The sequence below is a fragment of the Spermophilus citellus genome, assembly GCF_964194105.1.
Source record: "Spermophilus citellus genome assembly, chromosome: 3".
Taxonomy (NCBI): domain Eukaryota; kingdom Metazoa; phylum Chordata; class Mammalia; order Rodentia; family Sciuridae; genus Spermophilus; species Spermophilus citellus.
In genome coordinates this window covers 86,328,219-86,352,600 of record NC_138184.1, presented here as the reverse complement: position 1 = coordinate 86,352,600, position 24,382 = coordinate 86,328,219, and the positions used below count along the sequence as shown (strand labels likewise).

Below are 24,382 nucleotides of genomic sequence, written 5' to 3'. Positions count from 1 at the left end.
AGAAGGCAGCAAAGCCCACTCTTCTGAGGGGGACATGGGGACTTTGTCCAGCAAGCCACAACTGAGTGTGGGTGGGCTGCTCTGTGTACCTGAGGGATCCTCCCATGGACTCTGTCACCTCAGTGCCTAGCTTGCTGAGTGCTTGGACCAGGGACCAGGGTGCATTTCCTCCCTCGGTTACCCCACTCCATTCTCATAGATGACACGGTGCCAGGGTGGGACCAGCTTGGGATCGGGTAGACCTGAGCTGAAATCCCAGTCCTCGGCCAGCTGTGGGACAGCCAAGTGGCAGAGCTCAGTGACTTGCACACAGTAGGACTCAGTCACTGGTGGGTCCCTTGGCTTGAACCCTGGGCATGAGCAGCCTGCTCAGATATTCTTACCAGAAAACCCCTTTATGCTCAGGGGGCCCCCGTGAGTCTGATAACAGCAGAAACACACACCCACCCCCTGAACTGCGCTCACCACCTCAGGAGGTTGGCAGACCACCATGGCCCGGGCGCAGACTTCTTTTAGGACTGAAGTCTAAGTTATGAAGTTGCTCACATTAGCAATTTATTAGTTTTTCACTGCTATAACCAAAATACCTATAAGAACAACTTGAAAGGAGGAAAAGTTTATTCTGGGCTCACAGTTGCAGACGTCTCAGTCTGTGACCAGCTGACTCCATTGCTCTGGGACCCAGGTGACGCAGAACATCACGGCAGAAGGGTGTGTGTGACAGAGGAAGGATGCTCAGCTCAGGGCAGCCAGAAACTGAGGATGGGGTGGGGGAGGGCTGGAAAAAATTCAATCCAAGGCCACCACACCCCTGTGACCTGCTTCCTCCAGCCACGCCCCACCTGGTTCGGCTACCAATGGATTGACCCAGCAAGTGGATGAGGTCAGAGAACCCCACCTCTGAACCCCGCTGCATTAGAACTCATGCTTACAAAATATGAGCTTTGTGGGGGAGGGGGGATATTCCTAGATCCAAACCATACAAGCATTTTAGTGATCTTGGATTCGGGAAATCTGAGGGCACCAGAGATGAAAAGATTTGAAAGTATCTCTATGGGCAAGCAAGAAAATGCTCTCACTAGCTTGTGAATTGATAAAAACCACCAACAACAACACTGTTTGGACCATTCCTGTGTTTCCCGTGTATGCATTGATTTTTAATAGTTATATATATAAAAGATATGCAACATGATGGCTTTGACATATAACAAGTGAAATTATATTCAAGCAAATTAACACATCCATAATCTCATACCATGGTCTCAAACTGGATGCAATGGCGCACACCAGTCATCCCAGTGGCTTGGGAGGCTGAGGCAGGAGGATCGTGAGTTCAAAGCCAGCCTCAGCAAAAGCGAGGCCCTAAGCAGCTCAGTGAGACCCTGTCTCTAAATAAAATACAAAATAGGGCTGGGGATGGGGCTCAGTGGTCAAGTGCCCCTGAGATCAATCCCCGGTACCAAAAAAAATTACATGATCTCAGTCACTGAGTGTGTGTATGTGTACAGCAAGAATGCCTACAATATACTTCTTATCAAAACCCCCAATATAGCTCAATATCATTAACTGAAGTCTTCGTACCCATGTGCTGGTGTTGATGGTGTTTCATCTCTGTGTTCTCGGCCACGGCCAGAAACACATGGGTGTCCCATAATTAGATGGTTGGTCTCATTCCTAGAATTCTGAGACTGTCGACAAACAGGGGAAACCAGTTAGCCATGGGGACATCTATAATTGATGGCTTGATGCCTTTGTCCCCTGGAAAGCAGCCTGCAATTGTGGGTTTTCTCCACCATGACTTTGATGGGCAGAGAAGGACCCTACTGACAGTCTGATGGAGGTGTCCTCCCACACAAAGCCACAAACCCACTGAAATGGGTGCCTTCAGCCAAGGCCCCTCCTGGGGCCCAGCTGCCACCCCAGGGCTGTTTGAACAATCAGCTCATGTTGAATAGAGCCTTTTTAGGGGACACTGTTCTCATTCTTCTGTCCACCCACAGGGACACAGATTGAACAAGCACAAAGGCAGGCAGGAGGCAGTCCTGCTGTACTGAGGCGGGTCCTGCCTGGAACATTCCAAGCCATCCTTTCAGAAGCTCAGGTGTACTGTGGGACACCAGGCACATGAATGTGATTTGGGGGCTCCCTTCTGAAATGTGAGGGACAGTGGAAGTCCACCTTGTGGTGGGAGTGCGGGGTATCAACCAACTTGGATGAGAGGCATGTTCATTTCCTAGGACTGCTGTGTTAGCCAGGTTTCCGTCACTATAACAAAATACCTGAGATAATCAACTTATAAAGAGAAGACTTATTTTGGTTCCCAGTTTTGGGGGGGGGGTCAGTCCATGGTTGATTGACCCCCTTTGCTTTGAGCCTAAAGTGAGGCAATACATCATGGAGAGGAGAGGGTGACACTCCTCCTTATCTCATTGCCAGGAAGCAAAAGAGCAAGGAGGGGCCCTGGTCCCACAATCCCCAATGACCTAAAGGTGTCCCATTAGGCCCCGCCTCTTAAAGGCCCACTGCCTCCCCATAGTACAACCCTGGGGACCAAGCTTCTAACACACGGGCCTTTGGGGGACATTCGGGATCTAGGCTACAGCAGCTGCCACGACACATTACTAAAGGAGGCGGCTCATTCAGCAGAGCTTCATTCAGCAGAGCTTTCTTCTCTCGGAGATCTGGAGGCCATGAGTTCACTGGGTGGATTTCATACAGAGTCCGTGAGGGAGAATCTGTTCCATGCACCTCTGCTTCTGGCAGCCCCAGTGTCTCTCAGGGTCTCTTCTAGCAGGTGGCCTTAATTCTACAGGAAACAGCTGGAGAATGGAGAGGTGGCCACGGGGCGAAGGGAGACAGATGAAGTCTGCAAAATAGGGTGGCTCTGGGTCAAGGGGGCCTGGCAGCCATCGTGGTGGATTTGGAACAGGAAGCCATGGGTGAGCTTTGAGCGGGGCGGGGGAGGGACGTTCAGACGAGAAAGACTGCTCTGGGTGCTGTGTGGGACCCGGTGGGGGTGTTAGAACTGGCACAGCTAGTTCAGAGGTGTCCGCAGTGATCCTGGTGGGAAATGGCTGGAGCCTTTTCAATGGGGCTGTAGAGTTGGGGCTAAAAATGGAGCCCCTTTCACTTCTAAACTCCCCATGTCACCTCGTCAGATGACAAGGGCCAGAGAGGAGAGGTCCAGCACTACTTGGTGTCAGTTCTGACCGTGGAGGAATTTGTTGAGCAAATCAGTTCAGCTGTTAGAGCCGTGGTTTCCCCACCCATAGAAAGTGTGTCACCTGGCCACGGTCGTCACCACAGCTCTCAGGACCATCTACTCACAGCCACATGAGGGGACATGAGAACCTGTCCACAGGGACAGTGCCCGACAGCCCAAGGCCCAGCCCCAAGCCACTGGCATTGACATCTACCAACTGGTTATTCTCCAAGGACCCAAGGCCAGATTCTGGGGACCTGGTGAGCCAGACACTGTCTCTACCCTTGAGGATGTCCCAGTTAGTTGGGAGGATTTTTTTGCAAAAGGAAAAGAAGAATTAGCCAGGCCTCGAGCGCTGCCCAGGCTGGGTGGGGACAGGCAGCAGAATGGCCTCTGTCCTCCCCAGCCGGCCACCAGCCTGGACGCAGAGCAGAGTAATATGATCGGGGCTGGAAATGTCTCCTTGGCATGGAGGGACCGAGGGACAGTGCGCGCGCGTGCGCGTGTGTGTGTGTGTGTGTGTGAGTGTGAGTGTGTGTTGGGATGGGGACAGTTACCTAAATAGCCCAAGTCATGAGGCTCATAGACTGGGTTAGTGACAGCCACAGGGTCACGAGATTCACGCAGGAGTCACCACCAGAGGTGAGAAAGACGTCCAGGGCCTGACCTGGCCAGGAGCCATCCTGGGAAAGGTCAGGGGTGAAAATAGCCCAGACTGTCAGCAGCCGCGGGCTGGCTTCAGGAAGGGACCCACGGGGTCTCTTCAACCAAACCCTACCATGCAGCTTCTGACTCTGACCCGGGCAGAGAAACCCCAGCCCAGGGCATGGGGTTCGTAACGGTGAAAAGCTGGACCCAGCATGATGCCCACTGGGAGAGAATCAGTAGAAGTTTCTATAGTAATTGGACAATTTTAAAGAAAGTGCTAGAACAAGGAGCGTTCACAAGGACCAAATCACAAACCTATTCTGCAGAACAAGAAAAGGAACTTGGAGAAGATGCTGAAATCATAATCATATTGATGCACAGCCGAACATGTGCACCTATGCAGAATAATTCCATCCATACTTTATTGACATAGATATTCGTATATATCCACGGAGACCAACGTTGGAAAGACACTTGAGAGATTCTCAGCATCCAATCCCCCTGGGAAGCCCCGGGAAGCACTAAGGTGGGCGGATATTTGTGTCACCTGCAGCAGATCATTTATTTTGACACTCCCCCTCTTCCATGTGACAAAATTATTTTCAGTTAATAATAAGTATTATTTTCATGGTTTGTTTATTTTTTTTCATTTAAACCAATTATTTTTAAAGAATACACTTCAGTGTTAAAGATGCCCTCAAATTCAGCAAAACAGATCATGGAGGAATCAAAAATTGGGGCTTAATGAGTACCCCCAAATTGAATGCCTCACGGCTCATGCTGAGCTTCACCCTTTTAAATTTTAAACACGGATGAATTTTAAACAGCGCTCTGAGTGGTGGCAAGGAATGATAGAAATAACTCTGGTGCGGTTTCTTTGTGCTATAATCACTATTTATTTTGAATCAACTGTTTAAACACAGGCAGATACGGTATCCAGAGATGGAAGACACACTAAGCCTGCAGTGACTTTGAGCGATTCCAAAATGTTATTAACTTTCAAACTTTCAAAAAAAAAAACTAATAATCATGCGTGGGTGAATCTCTCTGGTTGTGTCAGGGATCAGGGTGGACCTGGGGAGGCAGGTCTTTGAATTGGCATCCGCATAAAATAGTGTGTTCATAAAAGAATACATTATAAAAATGTGTTGATTGAAATCTTATTATTAAAACTTAATAGTCATGCAGCAATGGTTCAGAAACAAAATACTCCCTCAGGGAATTTTTGACTTTTGACATTCTTTAGAATAGTCAGAGCATGGTGATAAGAAACGCAAGGCTGACTTTAGCCACTTGTGCTATTGTTGGAAACTTTGCTACAGACAGACCAGCCTTTTAGTACCTGCGTGCCAGGTGACCAGCCTCCTCAGCCTGGCCCTTGGTGTCCGATTGCTGGAGAGGGATTGTAGGGCATTGGGTTTGGATCTGGGAGTTAAAGAGGACTTTAGCTCTATCTCTCCTCATATGCTAATTTTTTGCAGCAAGGGAGTTGAATGTGGATTCTGACCTCAAACTGCCTGGCTCCAAGCCTGGCCCCAAGGCAAGTTATTTTACTTCTCCTGGCCTCAGTTTCCTCACCTGTAATATGGGGCTAATAATGCCTACATCGTTCAGTGGTTGTGAGAATGTTATCATTTGTTTAAAACCATATAAACACCTCGTGGCATAAATGCTACATCTTGTGTTTAGAGGAATATAGATCCATATAAAAATGAGATGCAATTTTAAAAAGCATTTCCTTGGATAAGCGCTGAAAGAAACTTCCCCCAATTTTTGCCAAGGTGGAGTAGGAAATAGGAGGGATGGTATTTTTATTCTTTGTGCTTTTTAAGAATTTCCAACCTTCCCTTTTGAGGCTGGGAAGCAGGGGCGATGATCTCCTTGAAGCCCCAGTGACTGAGACAGGGCCCAGCCCCCAGCTTCCCCAGCTTTGCACCCGAGGATCTGATTTCTGCGCAGGACACCTCTGTCCTGGCCCTTGACCGTCTGGCAGGACAGCAAGCAGCAACATTTTTTTTTTTAACTTGTAAGCAAAATTTCTGAAGCTGGAAGTGGGCAAGGGAGCAGCCGGGCTTCCAGAGAGGAAGGAGGAGCTTGGGCCAGGTTGGTAGGAGTGAAACTGGCCTCTAGGACGCAGAGAGTGGACAGGGGCTCAGCCTGCAGGGCGGGCTCTGGGGCCTCCCCACCCACCTCTCTGTCCCTCCCTCTATTGGTTTCCATCTCTCCACCCGCCTTTCTATTGGCCTGTCTGCCTGTCCATCATCTCAGGCCTCTACTACGGGACTCATTCATTTATTCCACGGTCCCTGCTCAGCCCCTTCCTTGTTATAGGGCCCTGCTAGGCCTGGGGCATGGGAGCCAACAAGAGGCTGGCCTTCTTGGGGTGGGGTAGGGGGGTCCCATAAATAAAAAGAACACCGGACAAGGATGTAAGGGCAGGTTGGGTGACGACTGGGAGAACCACGCAGCCTGCCCCCTGTCTGCCCCACCCCCACCTGTCCTTACACTTTCCAGGCCGCCCAGCTTCCACCTGGCCAGTCCCCAGGGTTTTGCTCCACCAGAGGCCCCTTCTCAGAATGTCCTTTATGGTCACCCAAGTTCCCAATGGCAAAAATCCCCGGTACACCTGTTAAAAATTCAGACTTCTAGAACCTTCCGGAACCATTCCGAACCGGAAGCCTGTCACAGGCAGAGGAGCCCAAGGCTAGTGAGCTGAGCTACCTCTACTCCCTTCCCCCGTCCCCTGGGTCCCCTGCCCTCCGCCCAGAAGCCTCACCTGCAGCCCAGGATGTTGGGACAACTGGGCCAGGTGACAGGGCCCCAGGGACACAGATGGGCTCTTTCTCACAGCCGGGAGCCCTGGGGGAGGACTCACTAAGCCAGGAGTCAGACCTGCTCCGCGCCAGGTTGCCAGGAACCCCGGAGACCAGGCCTCCAGGAGAGCAGGGCCAGCTCTGAGGAGGAGGAGGAGGAGCCCCAGAGGGGACCCAGCAGCCACAGAGCCAGGTATGAAGCCAGCGCAGGGGAGGGCCAGTCACTCTGCCTGGAGGGGAGGGGGCTCTGCCCCGCCTGGGCCCTGGTGCTCTCCACCCTGGTGATCCCGGGCAGAGTGTATGCACTTGGTTAAGGAAAATACCCACCAGGGGCGCTGGGACAGGCGGCTCGGGGTGGGCAGAGAGCCACCAGAAAGGTGATCCTGCAGCTAAGAATAGGGCCTCTCCCGGCTTGAGAGGGCCCCAGACCTCCCCTGGGGCTCCTGGCAGACGAAGGGAGGAGAGGATCCAAAGCAGAGTTTGAAAACTCTCTGGTGCATCGCAAGGGCTTGCGGGCACTTGGGAGGCCGGGTGACCCCGCCGGGCCGTGCAAGCCTGCTGTCCCTCCAGTGAGGACGGGATTCACTGGAAATGTCAACTCACGGGGGCTCCAGGTGGGGTCTGGGTCCGGGTCAGAAGTTGCACGTGATCTGATGAACTTGTCTGCTGGGGACCCTGCTCTGTGTCTTGGTGACATTTGGAGAGGACATTGGGGCCCACAGGTCTGGGCCTCCGCGGCCCTTCTGCCTTCCTCGCCCTGGGGGGACGCTCTGAGCCCTGGGGACTTCAGTCCTCCATGGAGGTGTTCGCTGGCCCCATCTTCAGTGCCAGCCAAGCCCGCCTTGCTCCCCACGTGCCCACCAGCCCCAGGCAGGGAACGCCAGTCCCGGGGCCAGGCATGGGGAAGTGGGGCTGAGAATCACATAAACCGCGGTGGAGACAGTGACAGTGGCCGCCTGCTGTCCAGAGACACTCCCCATGGGGCTCCTCTGTTAGAACCAATAGCCGCTGAGCTGGAGGGAAGGGGGCCCGCGAGGAAGGGCGGTCCAAGAAGGTGGAGTCCCAGGGACAGAGGTGCGATGGTGTCCTTAGGGCCACGGGGAGATTCATCGTGTGCAAAGTTTTGCTTCCAAAACCCTCCTCTTGGAGCCTGCTCCTGGGGACCCGGCCAGACAGCACCTCTTCCCGTCTCAGCCTCCAACTCGCCCTCCCTGCCCACCTGGCTCTCCCCGCCCCTCCCCCCTCCATGCCCGCTCACGGCCACCCCCACCACTGACTTGGAAGCAGGTGGCGCCCTCTGGGCCAGAGAGCCCCCTTCCCGATGATTTATGACCCTTGGTTGGGCGGTGTTATTTTTAGCCCTGTCTTGCCACCTTCTGCTGTCTTCAGCTAGGGAGGAGATTTTGCCTGGCTCTGTGAGCGCCCGAGGGGGTTATGTGAGTGGGTTTTCAACCAGATACAACTTGGTCCCCATCCCGGGACACTGAGTGACATCTGGAAACATTTTTGGTTGTCACAACTAGGGTGCAGGGTGCTGCTTCATCCTGTGGGTAGACACCAGGCACATTGCTAAGCTGCTGTTCATGGGGCAGGAGGATTCATGGTCCCAACTTTGGAAGCAGGTTGAGGGGCTTCCCCAAAGGACCAGCCAGGAAGCAGCATGGACTAAGGCTCTGTTTCCCAGAGGTAGGAAGTCCCGCCTCCATGGATGCTTCAAGTCTGACAAATGTTGGGTTAGTGATGGTTCCTTGTAACTGTCTCCCCGTGATGTATCGGTCAGCTCTTGCTGTGTAACAATCTATCCTCTCAATGTAAATGGCTTATTATGTAAAGTTCAATTCTGCAAGTTGGCTGTTGGGTCTGGTTGGGAGGACTGATGCATCCAATCTCAGATAGTCTTTACGTGCACCTGTGGCCAGCTACCAGGGTGTCCATAGGCCCCCTGATCTAGAAGGTTCTTCACTGAGATGGATCATCTCTGCTCCAACTATTCCCTCCTCCTCTAGCAGGTGAGTCAGAATCTGTACATGCAAGAGAACAGTGACAAGGACTCTTCAGTCCTACACTGGGAACTGGGAAACGTCACCTGTGGGGTATTCTATTGCTCAAAGCAATGACATGATCAGCGCAGATTCAAGGGAAGATGAAAACAGACTCCCACTCTTCGAGGAAGGAGTCACACAGAATCGTCGCCGTGCTTGCCATCCACCACCATGACATTTTCCTTCTAGGCTGACGTCACATAGGTATTTAGTAACCGCAGTACCTAATCTGGCTCTAACAAATTGTCAGTTACTTAGCTGTGTGGCCTTGGGCAGTTACCTAACCTCTCTGGGCTTTGGTTTTTTCGCTTATATCATAGGAAAATTATGCTTATCTTGCCCGATAAGATCTAGAGGGAGAGGATATTTTATGATCAGTCCTTGAAACAGAGCCAGGCCTGGCTGCTCCGGCTGGGCGTGTGCATCTGTGTCCCATAGTACAGTCCTCTGTAATCCGTCAAGGCCTGGCCATCCCTCAGTAGATCTCCCCTATTCTTCCAAGAAAAACCCAAGAGGTTTGGCTGGAAACTCTCGGGATCCTTTCACTCGAGACCAAGAGCCCCTCGTGGATCGGTCATTTGTTCTGAAAGCAAACCTGGAGATTCCCTGACCAACCCAGCCCCGGGGGAGCCCCCTCCTGCAAAGCTCCATCACGTTCAACAGACATGGCCAGCCGGCTCGGGGACGTCCCGGAGGCCACCAGCTCCGAGGGAGCAGGAGAGAGCTGTGTCCTGACCAGTGGGGGCGGGGTCTGTGCAGGAGTCTCGGCCGGCACGGTGCCCTGCATCCCTTCTTCAGGGGACCCCGGTCTCCCTGCAGCAAGCATGTCACTAGCCTGGGGAAGCCGAGGCCAGACATTAAAAGAAGAAGAGAACGAGGAGTCCAGTCTTTGACCTTCGTGTTCCTGGGGACAGAAGAAATCGAATGAGCTCTGCCACTTAGTTAGACCGCCTGGTCCTGGTCATGAAACACGGACTTGGTAAGGCAGGACCTGTGACTTGTCACCTCCTGTAGGTAAACTTCTGAGTACCACGGCACTGGGGGCTGGGTTACGATGTGGGAACCATGGGGGGTGGAAACGTTCCACCAGACCACTGAGAAAGAAGGTTCTGGAACTTTCCAAAGTCACCCCAAAGTGAATGGTGTCACCGGGATTTGAACCCAGGCAGACACAACCATAATGACGATGGCGGTTACTGTTCGGCTTCTTGTCCTTCTCTGAACTCTCATGATCTCCATTTCACCAAGGAGAAACTGAGTCACGTGGAAGTAAAGTGACTCCCCCTGAGATCACAGAGGCAGCAAAGGGCGGCTAGGATTCGCACCCAGGGCTGGCCAAGTCTCGGGCCGTGGTGCCGTGACGGTCCCCCTGGGGTTGAGCCCCCTGGGAAAGCTCATGAGATGAATGAGCCCGTGGGTGAGTGGGCGGGTCTCAGTTAAAGAACCTGAGCTCAGAGCAGCTGGTCCCCAGGGACGGAAGTGGCAGGACATGCTGATGGCCCCCAGGACGACCCCTGAGGAAAGCACTCCCTGTCTACCAAGACCCCAGGAGACCCTGCTGGCCCTTCTCCTGGGTGAGGCACCGACACCTTTCCTGGTGGGGAAGGGAAGAGAGGGACTTAGGGGAATGTGTCACCCTCTGCCTGCAGAGAGGCCACCAGACTCTGGGTGAGGCTTGGTAATGACCCCTGACTCCCCCGTGGAGCTGCTCAGAGTCCAACCACAGCCACACAGAACAGCCCGGAGCAGCCAGGGCCCTGGGGAGCCCAGCCAGGAAGGCAGGTGACAAATCAGGGTCTCCTTCTCCATCCCCAGAACAAAAAGATGGCCTCTCCCTTCAGAACGCAGGATTTAAACCACATCGTCCCCGAGCTGCGTCAGTCCCTCCACCCTGCTAGTCCTCTGTATCCTCTCAGGGGCCTACCTTTATCTCCCACATGGAGAGACTCACGTGGCCCCTCTCCCCTGCTCAAAGCCTCCCATGGCTCCCCGGCAACCTCAGAATTAGGCCTAGAGTCCTCCCTGGGGTCCACGAGGCCTGACCCCCACCCCGAGACCTTGGGGTCTTCCCCCTCCCCTGCCACAGACTCCATGCTACTTCTCCCCCACTCTGAGCACACTTGTGCCTCAGGGACTTTGCACGTGCTGTTCCTGCTGCCTGGAGACCTCCTGCCCCCGGTAGGCTCAGGACTTAATCCCCCAGCTCCAGTGGGTCTCTGATGAGGTGTCTTCTCATCAGGAGGCTTTACTGGCCACCGCAGCTTCCCTGTCCCCTCTGCCTGTCCCTTGTCCTGGTTTTCTCCCTAGCACTATTACCCCCCTGACACTGTAGAACATCAGCCTCATGATCATAGAGTCCTAGTGTGTGTTTATTCTGTGTCTCCAGAACCAAGCCCAGGGTCTGGCTCTTAGTAGGTGCTCAATAAACACTTAGTGGATGAATGAATGAAAATGACTGTTGGAGGAAAATGAATGGCCCTGTTTCACAGAGGAAGAGTCTGAGGTTCAGGGAGGACATGTGAGACTCCCTTGTATCTGCCTGATATCCTGGCATAGAGTCCTCTATTGTTGAAATTTTACACTCTTTCTTCTCTCTGGTCAATAACTCCTTGACTCTCCTGTACATTCATATCTTTTTTCCCCCCTGGATCAGCTTATTTCCTTCAGATTTTATTTCTTCTCTCCTTTCCTCAGTTTCCCAGTTTTGTTCACTGGTTTCTGAGGGGCTTATGTTCAGATATCAGCATCAACGATGGCTTTCTTGAACAGATCTCACTTTGATCATTTTTCCGTCTCATGGTCGGTGACCACAATTCAAAAGTCACGCAGATTGATTTTCTTGTTTTCCTGGTTCTGTTGCTCGATATCTGTTATCGGACCCCCATCTCCTCACATTGGGCTTCTTTATTTTGATTCATTGCTTGATCGATGGGGCTTGCCTTGGAGGTTTTCATTATCATTATTATTGAGGACATGCACGTGGCAAGCTGGTGACATCTGAGAAGGTGTTTCTAGCCCCCGGAAGGTGCCTTAGTCGTGAGAGGGAATTAAAGAGGGGAGAGAGCTCCGAGAGCTCCTGGATGTGGTCCATCACCTAGGAGGGGTGAGTCCAGAGACATTGCTGCTGTGTGTGTGTGTGTGTGTGTGTGTGTGTGTGTGTGTGCGTGCTCACTGAGCTATCAAAAACCTTCAGCAACATGCAGAAATCTATGTGAACGACTCAATAAAATTCTTTGACAAATTATTGACTTATCAACCCATCCACCAAGTCGTGGCATGAAACATTTCCGTGTTCCCCTGGGCCATTTCCAGCCCTCCCTCTACCTCCAGGTGCAATCCAGGTTATGATAAGAGCAGAATTTAGCTCCACCTGTTCCTGAGCCGCCTGTGACTGGCAGCCCGAGGTGTAGACCCCAGGTTTGACTTCTTCCTCTCAGCATTCAGCTGTTGAGCTCCCTGGGTGTGCCGAGTGACATCCAGAACTGGTCTCCGTCCGGATACTACTTTAAAGGCTCAGTAGCCTACCGTTTGTCCATTTCCCTGGTGGTGGACACTGTGGGTGGTTCCAGCCTAGAATGACCGCTGGGCTGCAGGTTTTGGTGTAGACGCTGGGTCTGTCTCCCTGGGGAGGGCAGGGAGCCGTGGGACAGCTGGGCCACACAAAAGGCACGTGTCCCAATAAGCTGCTGACAGTTTCCCAGCGTGGTCCTACATCCCGCTACCCGCTTAGGAGGGACCCTCTTGGGCCATGTCCTGGTCAGCACGCAGAGCAGCCAGGTGTTTAAAACGTCCTTGCCCCGTTTTCTCGTCACCGAGCTGCTGGGTGTGACGGGAGGGCCTGCTGTGTCTTGGGGACAATGGCATGGATCCAACTTTCACGTGCTCATGGGACACGGGAGCATCTTTCTGAAACGTTGCTTTGCCAAGGCACATCTCTGGCCGTTGGTCCTGAGCCTGGAAGCCTACAGAAAGCCTGGGGGAGGTGACCTGCATGGTTGCGCCGTGGGTCGTGGTTCAGGGTTTTGGGGTGTCTTTCGGGGGGGTTGTTTTTCTTCATCCCCCCCCCATTGTCTCTGAAATTTCCTGACAGTGATTCTTGATCCTGTGTCTGGAGCTCACTCAGCTCCGTCGACTATAGGCTGAAACCTCAGGACGGCTCTTCTATTCTTATTTTTTATGACTTTTCTCTCCCCGTATGTCCCCTTTTCTGGAAGGCTGGCTGCGACCTTCCTCTTGAGAGGACATGAATCCAGAAGCAGCAGAAAGTGGGGCGGGGGAAATGGAGATTGTCACAGGTGGACATTTCCAGTTTGGGATTCCAGCCACTGAGCCCACCGCATGGGGACCATCTTCCCGGGCAACCCCACCAGGAGGCTGAGATTGGAGTCCAGAGCTGCCTCTTCCCTGGTGAGTCCAGGCCTCCGAGGCTGGCTCCCGTCCCCAGCAGCCACCCGCGAATCAGCTCCCCACGGAGATCTCCTCCCACACGGTGGTCCCTGACCTGGCCGTCCCTCCTGCGTCCTCCCCAGAGGCCCAGCTGGATCTCAGTGAACCTGTCGGATCTGCCCCCTTCATTCCTGACGGCGCCCTGACCCAGGGCCTCTTCCTCCTTCACACTTGACCTCGTGCCAGTGCGTTCAGACCCCTTTCAGTCCAGCCCCTTCCGCACTCTGTTTTGCGTGGACCACATGACGCCAGCTTCCCCATTCCCCCTGATCCAGCCTGGCCCTGGGGTCTTTTCTCCCCCTGTTAATTCTGAAGATGGCGTCCTAAGAGCGATGCAGCTAAACCCCGCTGCAAAAGTCACCATCCCGCCCAGAAGCCCTTTTTCCCAGTCCCCAAAGCCACACGAAGCTGCCATCTCATTAAACCGAGATCAGATGTCACCTGGGAGCGCGCCCTTTGTGTTTTCTCTCCCCGGGAGCCTCCTGTTAGATCTGCACGGTGCACAGGACCCGGTGCAGCCGGATGCTCACCCCGGCCTGGGCCTGCTTTGCTGCCAGGACCCAGGAGTCTGCAGGTTTTGAGGAACAGGGAGAGAAGTCAGGTTGGAAGTTCTGACTCCGTGGGAGGGTTTGTGCCTATAGTGAGGGGAAGTCCGGGGGGCCCCTGCCGCCCAGCTACTTCCCACCTCCTGGGAACATCTGCTTCCCCACACACGGCCTCTGCGGGCCTCTGCCTGGGGGTCCTGGCCTTCTGCTGTGGCCAGGCTGAACCCAGATCCTGGGAGGGGTCGCTCCTTCTCCTTCAGGCCTCTCGTGGAGCCCTGCCTCCCCTGGGTGCCGCGTCCCTTCCCTGTCCTAGCCCCACCATGGTGCGCACCCCCACCGTGCCCCAGGCTCCCCGGGTACACCGACCCCCTCCCGGGGCTCCCTGCACGTTCTCGGGCCTTGGGAAGGTAGACCTGGCCCGTCTCCTGCCAGGGGCTGAGGGCGGGAGGCTGCTGGTCTCTGCGTCTTCACAGCCCAGTTGGCTCAGTGCCTGGCCATCACTGTGGGGGACCACCACTGTGGGGGACCATCACTGTAGGGGACCATCACTGTAGGGGACCTTCACTGTAGGGGACCTTCACTGTAGGGGACCTTCACTGTGGGGGACCATCACTGTGGGGGACCATCACTGTGGGGGACCATCACTGTGGGGGACCATCACTGTGGGGGACATCATGTAGGGGACCATCACTGTGGGGGACATCATGTAGGGGACCATCACTGTGGGGGACCACCACTGTAGGGGACCATCACTGTGGGGGACCATCACTGTGGGGGACCACCACTGTAGGGGACCATCATGTAGGGGACCATCACTGTAGGGGACCTTCACTGTAGGGGACCTTCACTGTGGGGGACCATCACTGTGGGGGACCATCACTGTGGGGGACCATCACTGTGGGGGACCATCACTGTGGGGGACATCATGTAGGGGACCATCACTGTGGGGGACCATCACTGTGGGGGACCATCACTGTAGGGGACCATCACTGTGGGGGACATCATGTAGGGGACCATCACTGTGGGGGACCATCACTGTAGGGGACCATCACTGTGGGGGACCATCACTGTGGGGGACCATCACTGTGGGGGACATCATGTAGGGGACCATCACTGTAGGGGACCTTCACTGTGGGGGACCATCACTGTAGGGGACCATCACTGTGGGGGACATCATGTAGGGGACCATCACTGTGGGGGACCATCACTGTAGGGGACCATCACTGTAGGGGACCATCACTGTGGGGGACATCATGTAGGGGACCATCACTGTGGGGGACATCATGTAGGGGACCATCACTGTGGGGGACATCATGTAGGGGACCATCACTGTGGGGGACCATCACTGTGGGGGACCATCACTGTAGGGGACCATCACTGTGGGGGACATCATGTAGGGGACCATCACTGTGGGGGACCATCACTGTAGGGGACCATCATGTAGGGGACCATCACTGTGGGGGACATCATGTAGGGGACCATCACTGTGGGGGACCATCACTGTGGGGGACCATCACTGTGGGGGACCATCACTGTAGGGGACCATCATGTAGGGGACCATCACTGTGGGGGACCATCACTGTAGGGGACCATCACTGTAGGGGACCTTCACTGTGGGGGACATCATGTAGGGGACCATCACTGTAGGGGACCATCACTGTGGGGGACCATCATGTAGGGGACCATCACTGTGGGGGACCATCACTGTAGGGGACCATCACTGTAGGGGACCATCACTGTGGGGGACCATCACTGTGGGGGACCTTCACTGTGGGGGACATCATGTAGGGGACCATCACTGTGGGGGACCATCACTGTAGGGGACATCATGTAGGGGACCATCACTGTGGGGGACCATCACTGTGGGGGACCATCACTGTGGGGGACCATCACTGTAGGGGACCATCATGTAGGGGACCATCACTGTGGGGGACCATCACTGTAGGGGACCACCACTGTAGGGGACCATCATGTAGGGGACCATCACTGTGGGGGACATCATGTAGGGGACCATCACTGTGGGGGACCACCACTGTAGGGGACCATCATGTAGGGGACCATCACTGTGGGGGACATCATGTAGGGGACCATCACTGTGGGGGACCATCACTGTGGGGGACCATCACTGTGGGGGACCATCACTGTAGGGGACCATCATGTAGGGGACCATCACTGTGGGGGACCATCACTGTAGGGGACCATCATGTAGGGGACCATCACTGTGGGGGACCATCACTGTGGGGGACCTTCACTGTGGGGGACATCATGTAGGGGACCATCACTGTAGGGGACCATCACTGTGGGGGACCATCATGTAGGGGACCATCACTGTGGGGGACCATCACTGTAGGGGACCATCACTGTAGGGGACCATCACTGTGGGGGACCATCACTGTAGGGGACCATCACTGTGGGGGACCATCACTGTGGGGGACCTTCACTGTGGGGGACATCATGTAGGGGACCATCACTGTGGGGGACCACCACTGTAGGGGACCATCATGTAGGGGACCATCACTGTGGGGGACCATCACTGTAGGGGACCATCATGTAGGGGACCATCACTGTGGGGGACCATCACTGTGGGGGACCATCACTGTAGGGGACCATCACTGTGGGGGACCATCATGTAGGGGACCATCACTGTGGGGGACCATCACTGTAGGGGACCATCACTGTAGGGGACCATCACTGTGGGGGACCATCACTGTAGGGGACCATCACTGTGGGGGACCATCACTGTGGGGGACCTTCACTGTGGGGGACATCATGTAGGGGACCATCACTGTGGGGGACCACCACTGTAGGGGACCATCATGTAGGGGACCATCACTGTGGGGGACCATCACTGTAGGGGACCATCATGTAGGGGACCATCACTGTGGGGGACCATCACTGTGGGGGACCATCACTGTGGGGGACCATCACTGTAGGGGACCATCATGTAGGGGACCATCACTGTGGGGGACCATCACTGTAGGGGACCATCATGTAGGGGACCATCACTGTGGGGGACCATCACTGTGGGGGACCATCACTGTGGGGGACATCATGTAGGGGACCATCACTGTGGGGGACCACCACTGTAGGGGACCATCATGTAGGGGACCATCACTGTGGGGGACCACCACTGTAGGGGACCATCATGTAGGGGACCATCATGTAGGGGACCATCACTGTAGGGGACATCATGTAGGGGACCATCACTGTGGGGGACATCATGTAGGGGACCATCACTGTGGGGGACATCATGTAGGGGACCATCACTGTAGGGGACCATCACTGTGGGGGACCATCACTGTAGGGGACCACCACTGTAGGGGACCATCATGTAGGGGACCATCACTGTGGGGGACATCATGTAGGGGACCATCACTGTGGGGGACCATCACTGTGGGGGACCATCACTGTGGGGGACCATCACTGTAGGGGACCATCATGTAGGGGACCATCACTGTGGGGGACCATCACTGTAGGGGACCATCACTGTGGGGGACCATCACTGTGGGGGACCTTCACTGTGGGGGACATCATGTAGGGGACCATCACTGTGGGGGACCACCACTGTAGGGGACCATCATGTAGGGGACCATCACTGTGGGGGACCATCACTGTAGGGGACCATCATGTAGGGGACCATCACTGTGGGGGACCATCACTGTGGGGGACCATCACTGTAGGGGACCATCACTGTGGGGGACCATCATGTAGGGGACCATCACTGTGGGGGACCATCACTGTAGGGGACCATCACTGTAGGGGACCATCACTGTGGGGGACCATCACTGTAGGGGACCATCACTGTGGGGGACCATCACTGTGGGGGACCTTCACTGTGGGGGACATCATGTAGGGGACCATCACTGTGGGGGACCACCACTGTAGGGGACCATCATGTAGGGGACCATCACTGTGGGGGACCATCACTGTAGGGGACCATCATGTAGGGGACCATCACTGTGGGGGACCATCACTGTGGGGGACCATCACTGTGGGGGACCATCACTGTAGGGGACCATCATGTAGGGGACCATCACTGTGGGGGACCATCACTGTAGGGGACCATCATGTAGGGGACCATCATGTAGGGGACCATCACTGTAGGGGACATCATGTAGGGGACCATCACTGTGGGGGACATCATGTAGGGGACCATCACTGTGGGGGACATCATGTAGGGGACCATCACTGTAGGGGACCATCACTGTGGGGGACCATCACTGTAGGGGACCACCACTGTAGGGGACCATCATGTAGGGGACCATCACTGTGGGGGACATCATGTAGGGGACCATCACTGTGGGGGACCATCACTGTGGGGGACCATCACTGTGGGGGACCATCACTGTAGGGGACCATCATGTAGGGGACCATCACTGTGGGGGACCATCACTGTAGGGGACCACCACTGTAGGGGACCTTCACTGTGGGGGACATCATGTAGGGGACCATCACTGTAGGGGACCATCACTGTGGGGGACCATCATGTAGGGGACCATCACTGTGGGGGACCATCACTGTAGGGGACCATCACTGTAGGGGACCATCACTGTGGGGGACCATCACTGTAGGGGACCATCACTGTGGGGGACCATCACTGTAGGGGACATCATGTAGGGGACCATCACTGTGGGGGACCATCACTGTGGGGGACCATCACTGTGGGGGACCATCACTGTAGGGGACCATCATGTAGGGGACCATCACTGTGGGGGACCATCACTGTAGGGGACCACCACTGTAGGGGACCATCATGTAGGGGACCATCACTGTGGGGGACATCATGTAGGGGACCATCACTGTGGGGGACCATCACTGTGGGGGACCATCACTGTGGGGGACCATCACTGTAGGGGACCATCATGTAGGGGACCATCACTGTGGGGGACCATCACTGTAGGGGACCACCACTGTAGGGGACCTTCACTGTGGGGGACATCATGTAGGGGACCATCACTGTAGGGGACCATCACTGTGGGGGACCATCATGTAGGGGACCATCACTGTGGGGGACCATCACTGTGGGGGACCATCATGTAGGGGACCATCACTGTGGGGGACCATCACTGTAGGGGACCACCACTGTAGGGGACCATCATGTAGGGGACCATCACTGTGGGGGACATCATGTAGGGGACCATCACTGTGGGGGACCATCACTGTGGGGGACCATCACTGTGGGGGACCATCACTGTAGGGGACCATCATGTAGGGGACCATCACTGTGGGGGACCATCACTGTAGGGGACCACCACTGTAGGGGACCTTCACTGTGGGGGACATCATGTAGGGGACCATCACTGTAGGGGACCATCACTGTGGGGGACCATCATGTAGGGGACCATCACTGTGGGGGACCATCACTGTAGGGGACCATCACTGTAGGGGACCATCACTGTGGGGGACCATCACTGTAGGGGACCATCACTGTGGGGGACCATCACTGTGGGGGACCTTCACTGTGGGGGACATCATGTAGGGGACCATCACTGTGGGGGACCACCACTGTAGGGGACCATCATGTAGGGGACCATCACTGTGGGGGACCATCACTGTAGGGGACCATCATGTAGGGGACCATCACTGTGGGGGACCATCACTGTGGGGGACCATCACTGTGGGGGACCATCACTGTAGGGGACCATCATGTAGGGGACCATCACTGTGGGGGACCATCACTGTAGGGGACCATCATGTAGGGGACCATCACTGTGGGGGACCATCACTGTGGGGGACCATCACTGTGGGGGACATCATGTAGGGGACCATCACTGTGGGGGACCACCACTGTAGGGGACCATCATGTAGGGGACCATCACTGTGGGGGACCATCACTGTGGGGGACCATCACTGTAGGGGACCATCATGTAGGGGACCATCATGTAGGGGACCATCACTGTGGGGGACCACCACTGTAGGGGACCATCATGTAGGGGACCATCATGTAGGGGACCATCACTGTAGGGGACCATCACTGTAGGGGACCATCATGTAGGGGACCATCATGTAGGGGACCATCACTGTAGGGGACCATCACTGTAGGGGACCATCACTGTAGGGGACCATCATGTAGGGGACCATCATGTAGGGGACCATCACTGTAGGGGACCATCACTGTAGGGGACCACCACTGTGGGGGACCATCACTGTAGGGGACCATCACTGTGGGGGACATCATGTAGGGGACCATCACTGTAGGGGACCATCACTGTAGGGGACCATCATGTAGGGGACCATCACTGTAGGGGACCATCATGTAGGGGACCATCATGTAGGGGACCATCACTGTAGGGGACCATCACTGTAGGGGACCATCACTGTAGGGGACCATCATGTAGGGGACCATCACTGTGGGGGACCACCACTGTGGGGGACCATCACTGTAGGGGACCATCACTGTGGGGGACATCATGTAGGGGACCATCACTGTAGGGGACCATCACTGTAGGGGACCATCATGTAGGGGACCATCACTGTAGGGGACCATCATGTAGGGGACCATCATGTAGGGGACCATCACTGTAGGGGACCATCACTGTAGGGGACCATCACTGTAGGGGACCATCATGTAGGGGACCATCATGTAGGGGACCATCATGTAGGGGACCATCACTGTGGGGGACCACCACTGTAGGGGACCATCATGTAGGGGACCATCATGTAGGGGACCATCACTGTAGGGGACCATCACTGTAGGGGACATCATGTAGGGGACCATCACTGTGGGGGACCACCACTGTAGGGGACCATCATGTAGGGGACCATCACTGTGGGGGACCATCACTGTAGGGGACCATCATGTAGGGGACCATCACTGTGGGGGACCATCACTGTGGGGGACCATCACTGTGGGGGACCATCACTGTAGGGGACCATCATGTAGGGGACCATCACTGTGGGGGACCATCACTGTAGGGGACCATCACTGTAGGGGACCATCACTGTGGGGGACATCATGTAGGGGACCATCACTGTGGGGGACCACCACTGTAGGGGACCATCATGTAGGGGACCATCACTGTGGGGGACCACCACTGTAGGGGACCATCATGTAGGGGACCATCATGTAGGGGACCATCACTGTGGGGGACCATCACTGTAGGGGACCATCACTGTAGGGGACCATCACTGTGGGGGACCATCACTGTAGGGGACCATCACTGTGGGGGACATCATGTAGGGGACCATCACTGTGGGGGACCATCACTGTAGGGGACCATCACTGTGGGGGACATCATGTAGGGGACCATCACTGTGGGGGACCACCACTGTAGGGGACCATCATGTAGGGGACCATCACTGTGGGGGACCACCACTGTAGGGGACCATCATGTAGGGGACCATCATGTAGGGGACCATCACTGTAGGGGACCATCACTGTAGGGGACATCATGTAGGGGACCATCACTGTGGGGGACCACCACTGTAGGGGACCATCATGTAGGGGACCATCACTGTGGGGGACCATCACTGTAGGGGACCATCATGTAGGGGACCATCACTGTGGGGGACCATCACTGTAGGGGACCATCACTGTGGGGGACATCATGTAGGGGACCTTCACTGTAGGGGACCATCATGTAGGGGACCATCACTGTGGGGGACCACCACTGTAGGGGACCATCACTGTGGGGGACCATCACTGTGGGGGACCATCACTGTGGGGGACCATCAGTGGATTCTGAAGGAGCAGAAGGAGCGATGGTGGGTGAGGAAGGATTAAGGGATGGGCGGGTGGGTGGCCTGCCAGATACATGGACGGACAGAAGGAAGGAAGGACTAATGTCTGGATGAGTGGGGGGATAAATGGTGAGTGGAGAAGTGGATAAATAGATAGGGGATGGAGGGGAGGAGGGAGGAGGGGAGGCACAGATGGGTGGATGGGTGAATTGATGAGTGGGTGGGTGGATGGCGTCTGGGTGGTGGGTGCAGAAGGAGTGGATGTTTGGATGGGTGAAGGTGAGTGGGGTCTGGGTGGTGGGTGCAGAAGGAGTGGATGTTTGGACGGGTGAAGGTGAGTAGAGTCTGGGAGGGGGTTTGTACAGGAGGCGCTGACCTCAGCCTTAGCCTCTTCTCAGGGGTTCACTTCACCCCCTCTTGACCTATGGCCCGGCTACCCCCACTTCACGGATGTGAAGTAAATCCTGAGCGCAGACTCGACTCCCTGAACACTGTGAGACTGCGGAGGGAACAAGGATGAGACTCAGAACCCTGGACTCTCATCATGTCCTCCACACTGGGGCTCTTGGCTGGGCACGGTGGTGCATGTCTGTCATCCCAGCAACTCGGGAGGCTGAGGCAGGAGGATTGCAAGTTTGAGGCCAGCCTCAGCAACTTAGTGAAACCCTGTCTCATAATGAAACATAAGATGGTCTGGGCTCAATCCCTGGTAACACCTCCTCCCCAAAAAATTAGGGCCCTAAACCAGGGGCCCTTGGATGAGACTTCAGTGTCCATGAACCTGCTAAAGAGGTGCGAAAGCTAAATGCATTGGGGAAATTTCCTGGGGAGAAATTCTGTAGCTCTCTCCATATTCCCAGAAGAACCCGTGAACCCCAACAGCTGAAGAGGGACACTGGTGTTGTGCAGGGGTGACACGGGTCACACTGTCTCACCGGCCCAGGTGCGTCTCCCTAGGGGGCAGGTGCAGCGGTCAGCAGCCAGGTCCTTGCTGGCTCCATGGTCTCACCCTCACACCCTCTTTCTTCCCCTCCGTGGTTCATTCCTCTGAAACAGTGTCAAGGAAATGGCCACCCACATCATCCACAAGGTCCCTCCAACCCACGTGTCCTGATCCTCCCCCAATCCCTTCTCCTCCTCCTCAGGACTCAGGCTCCAGAAAAATCACAGGTCACAAAACCAGCAGCATTTATTCTAAGTGTACCCACCGCTCCACCAGGTACAGGCATCTAGCCTCCCACCGACGAGGAAACTGAGGTTCTGAGTGGCCCGGTGAGCACCCACCGCCAGGGTGAGACCAAGCAGGGATCTGGGACTCTATTTGATCTCCATCCTTTTTCAGGAGAGACTTTGGAATCAGGTGACACCCTTTCCACTTGTAGGTAAGAGAACTGATGACCAGAGAGGAGTCGAGGGAGCTCACCTTGTTCAAGGAGATGGACCCGTCGCAGGGGTCCCCTGGGTGTAGGTCCGGGGACAGGGCCCAGGACTCGGCTTTTCTGCACATCCCCCTTCGATGGCCATCAGCTGTTTTGGGTACCAACTTTTAGAGCCACGGTATAGGAGGAGGTTTTCCTAAGTGGGGGACACGGGAAGGGCTGGGGTCCGGGCTGAGTAGCCAGGGACCCCAGCCTCCCTTCAGACCTCGCTCTGAATCAGGCTCAGCTCAGACCCGCCAAGCGCGTTCATCTGAAAGGCACGCGCTTGACCCTGCACATCCGCCACCTGGCACCCTGCCACCTCCCCCAGACCCCCACCCACAGCTCACTCCATGGACCCCCGGTATTCTTTTTTTTTTTGGTACTGGGTATGGAACCCAGGGGCACTTAACCATGAGCCCCATCCACGGCCCTTTTTTTTTGTTGTTTACATTTTATTTAGGGACAGGGTCTCTCTGAGCGGCTTAGGGCCTCACTAAGTGGCTGAGGCTGGACTCGTGATCCTCCTGCCTCAGCCTCCTGAGCTGCTGGGATGACAGGCGTGGGCCACCGCGCCCGGCTGGGTAACCAGTATTCTGGCCCTGGCCACCGTCCGTGGCTTCCCTCCCCTGGATTTCAAACAGTGGAACTCCGTGACCATAGATGGGCTTTCTATCTTCTGTTTCTCACTCTGAAAACTCAGGTTGGGGACCGTGTCCGTGACTCCTGCCCTCTCTGTGCCTCTCCCTCTGTGTCACGTGCCTGTCCCAAAAGATCCTCTGGCATCCCGTGACCCCTGGCCAGACCAGGGCTGGTACAACACCTATTTCAGGGCTTCTCAAGACGCCCCTGGACGGGGAGGCGTCTGCTTTACAGATGGGGAAACCGAGGTCGAGGCGGGTCAGACCCACTGCTCCGAATTCCCCGTTGGCCAGCAGCAGCCACAGGTGGCTTCAGATCCAGGGCCGGCCCTGCCATCTTACCTCCCGATGGAAACTGTGATGCCTCGTGGGTGTTTGTTGATTGACTGAAGGACGTGAACCCCTTCGCCATGCCTGTCTCGCCAGTCACGGGGTTGGTGCCTTACCTGGGCCTGGATTATTCCCGCGGTGACCCACAGCCGGGCCAGCTGGGCTCCCTGGTGGGCAGTGGATCTGGTCACCCAGTCGTGGACCCGGCTGGGCTCAGGCCTGAGCTGATCACTTTGGGAAACTGAGTCCTCAGGCCTGGAGATGGGGCTCAGTGACCGAGGCCACCTGCAGCCACCAAAGGCTGGAGCACAGCTGGGGACCTCGGTGGCAGCTGAGCCACCAATAGGATTTATTCTGGAAATAGAGATAAAGAGGGATGCCAACACTATGATTTTTTTCTCCCCTAGATTTTTGAAGAAGGAAAGAGAGAGAGAGAGAGAGACAGAGAGAGAGAGAGGGAGGGAGGGAGGGAGGGAGGAACGGGGGAAATGAGAGTGACTTGAAGTTAATGACGACTCCTTTTTTAAATTGGTGTTGGACAAGAGCAAGAAAGAACGGGGCAATCAGGAAGGAACCAGGAGCTTCAAACACAGGAGAAGGGCGGGTGAGGGGCCGTG

The 24,382-nt window shown here is 55.5% G+C and overlaps 1 protein-coding gene across 5 annotated transcripts in view; it reads left to right on the top strand.

Moving 5' to 3' along the window:
- Window positions 1-24,382, top strand: part of NOS1 (nitric oxide synthase 1) — a gene marked incomplete at its 3' end in the record, with an annotated part of 153,740 nt that overhangs the window by 12,590 nt on the left and 116,768 nt on the right. Inside the window, exon 1 of one of the 5 annotated variants that reach the window (XM_081285815.1) lies at window positions 4,074-4,376. The exons of 3 other annotated variants lie outside the window; for them this stretch is intronic. Of the gene's footprint in view, window positions 1-4,073; window positions 4,377-6,717; window positions 6,857-24,382 lie in introns of those variants that run through there. One more of the 5 variants, XM_081285812.1, reaches the window with a different exon arrangement.